Source organism: Micropterus dolomieu, linkage group LG01 (genome assembly GCF_021292245.1).
Source record: "Micropterus dolomieu isolate WLL.071019.BEF.003 ecotype Adirondacks linkage group LG01, ASM2129224v1, whole genome shotgun sequence".
Classification (NCBI taxonomy): Eukaryota; Metazoa; Chordata; class Actinopteri; order Centrarchiformes; family Centrarchidae; genus Micropterus; species Micropterus dolomieu.
The window spans coordinates 49540876-49544441 of NC_060150.1; the positions used below are offsets into that span (position 1 = coordinate 49540876).

The 3566-nt window shown below is 40.4% G+C and overlaps 1 protein-coding gene across 1 annotated transcript in view; it reads left to right on the forward strand.

Moving 5' to 3' along the window:
* The window catches only part of LOC123968066 (NACHT, LRR and PYD domains-containing protein 12-like), a 583923-nt gene that overhangs the window by 514489 nt on the left and 65868 nt on the right, over positions 1-3566 (forward strand). The gene's annotated exons all lie outside the window — the stretch shown is intronic.

Sequence of the window (3566 nt, forward strand, 5' to 3'; positions counted from 1 at the left end):
TATCTCTACTGACTCTAATATCTCCTACTGACTCTAATATCTCTACTGACTCTAATATCTCCTACTGACTCTAATATCTCTACTGACTCTAATATCTCTACTGACTCTAATATCTCTACTGACTCTAATATCTCTACTGACTCTAATATCTCTACTGACTCTAATATCTCATACTGACTCTAATATATCTTCCTGCTGACTCTAATATCCCTACTGACTCTAATATCTCCTACTGACTCTAATATCTCCTACTGACTCTAATATCTCTACTGACTCTAATATCTCTACTGACTCTAATATCTCCTACTGACTCTAATATCTGTACTGATTCTAATATCTCCTACTGACTCTAATATCTCTACTGACTCTAATATCTGTACTGACTCTAATATCTGTACTGACTCTAATATCTCCTACTGACTCTAATATCTCTACTGACTCTAATATCTGTACTGACTCTAATATCTCCTACTGACTCTAATATTTCCTACTGACTCTAATATCTGTACTGACTCTAATATCTCTACTGACTCTAATATCTGTACTGACTCTAATATCTCTACTGACTCTAATATCTCCTACTGACTCTAATATTTCCTACTGACTCTAATATCTCCTACTGACTCTAATATCTCCTACTGACTCTAATATCTCCTACTGACTCTAATATCTCCTACTGACTCTAATATTTCCTACTGACTCTAATATCTCCTACTGACTCTAATATCTCCTACTGACTCTAATATCTCCAACGGACTCGGATCTTCTGTGTTTCTGTATAGTTTTATTTCATGTAGCTGATTCTCTCTCTGGTTCCTCCTCTGCTGCCTCGAATGCTGGACTCACGGACCTCTTCGCTCTGTTGCTTCGCAGCATTACTTCGCAGCATTACTTCGCAGCATTACTTCGCAGTATTACTTCGCAGTATTCGCGGTGTATGTTTCTCTTTAGACCTGACGCAGAAAGTTTTCCTGCTCTGACAGAAAGGAGGAACAGAGGAGGAGAAGGAGGGAGGAGATTTTCCAGCTGGAAACTTGGATGCCGACACAGAAACAGCAACTCCCATGCCCCCCCCCCCCCTTCGCCCAGAGCCCTCAGAGACCCGGACCCCCGAGCCCTGAAACCCGGTCCCCCGTGTCTCCTCTTACCTTTGAAGGTGTCCGCTCGCGCGCCCGTTAATCCCAGTGAAAGCAGTAGAAGAGCCGCGGACAGCAGGAAAGTTCCGGTCCGCTCCATGTCCGCACCGAGACCCTCTGGAGCGCGAGGGAAAACTACCGAGCAACTTCTTCTGCTTCTCTCCTTCTTCTTCTTCTTCTTTTCTTTCTCCTTCTTCTTCTCCTTCCTCTACTTCTGCCGCGTCCTGTCTTCAGCTCGGACACACGGACGGTTCGGGTCTCAGTCGCTCCGGTTCCTCTCCCGTTTCTTTTTCCTCCGTTTCTCTTCAGACCGGAGAGAGAGACTGGCTCCGTTTACCGAGACCGCTGACGTCACAGGGGGCGAGAGACGTTAGGGGGCACGAGAGAGAGAGAGAGAGAGAGAGAGAGAGAGAGAGAGGGTGGGGGGCGTTATTCTATAATTATTCAATCTTTAACACTTTTTACTTTTATTCTATTTCATAGTTTATCTTTTCCAACTGTGACAAACCTTCAGAGAGCTTTTCATTTTATTTCATATTTACCTTTAGTTTCATTTATTCCATCAGATTTAGTTTTTACTCAGCGGTTCTACTTATTACACGTGCCGTTTAAATGAATTTAATGTCATTTTAGATTCTGTGGTTAACTTATTCCGGGATGTGTGTGCTGAGACTTCAGATGATGATCAGTGAATCAGAGCAGAGGAGTCTGAGCAGGGCCGAATGCTGCCACCTGCTGGTTCCTGCAGTTGAAGACTTCTGAGCCATCAAACTGATGTTTTCCTTTTACATTCAGAGTTTCTATTGACCGAAAGACGTTTTTATTCACACACACTAACTGTTAATCAGTGAGGCCACCATGATGTGAATGCATCATATACATTCATACATATTCAGATGTACACGTTCTTTATCCAGAGAGAGATGCAGCCAGACAACATGTAGAAATGTTGCAGAAAGAGTATGTTATATATTTTTATTATTTAAAATGTCTGGGTGTGCGTGAACATGTGGATTCTGTCTGTTGGTGAGTCGTGACACTTATTAATACATTAAAAAGAAAAGTCAACACGTGAAAAGCAGGGGGTGTAAATAAAGGTGGAATGTTTGTCACATACTTCCTACAGATAGTTCACATGTCTAATGAGACTTCGTGTCTTTAAACGGCATCAAGTGACCAATGGACGCTCAGTAAATAAAAGCTGCTCTGTGTTTCAGCGAGGAAACAAAGTGCTCCATTCAGGGAGGATTTATTGCTCTGTGCTGCCACCTGCTGGACGACCTGAGGAAGGGCAGGAGAGAGGACACTATTACCACCACTGCTACTTTTTATACTACCACTGCTACTGCTACTACTGTGAACAATAATAAGACACACAATTACTGGAAAAGAACAACTGAAGTCCAGTAAAATAAAGTTTAAAGAGATCAAACCAACTGCAAGTAAAACCAGCTTTTACAGTTTTTACATTCCATGACAGGTTTTATTAGATGTCTGTTTTCACATAACATGTTGAGAGATACACTACTTGGCCACAAGTTTGTGGACAGTCATGTGTGAATTCAGTGGGAAGTTCAGGGAAGTATGAAGTATGCAATGATTTTTTACACAACACCATGCAGTGGAACAGGTAAGTCAGGTTTTATTGAATTCAACTGTTTATTGCATTTCCATGTTAACAGTGATATTAAATAAAAGATTAAACGAAAGAAATATGAAGAATAGAAGTTTGATGTTATTCTCTGCTGTGTTGTTGATGCACTAATCGCCAGCTTGCTGCTGTTTGTTAAGCTCAACGCTCTTGAAACAACTCTGCTCTTCTGGACTCTGGTGGCTAGACAATGTTTAGAGAAATAATAATAATAATAATAATAATAATAATCTTTATTTGTAGAGCACTTTTGAAAAACAAGTTACAAAGTGCTTTAACAAGTGTGAAGACAATAATACAAAAACAATACAAGATAAAAGCATGAAAACATTGAAAAGACTAAAATACAGATAAATATAAAATTAGTAAAATACAATAAAATAAAAGGGATAAAATAAAGTCAAATAAGATCGGGAAAAGCTCTCCTATAAAAGTATGTTTTAAGAAGGGACTTAAAAGAGTTCACTGACTCAGCCGACCTGATTTCTTCGGGCAGGCTGTTCCAGAGCCTCGGGGCCCTGACAGCAAACGCTCTGTCCCCTTTAGTTTTCAGTCGAGACTCTGGAACAGACAACAGACCTCTGCCCGAGGATCTCAAGGTACGTGCTGGTGTATATGGGACTAAAAGGTCAGAAATATAACAAGGCGAGAGGCCATGAAAAGCTTTAAAAGTGATCAATAGAATTTTAAAGTCAATTCTAAAACATACTGGGAGCCAGTGTAATGAAGCTAAAATAGGAGTAATGTGGTCATATTTCTTTGTTCTGGTTAAAAGCCTG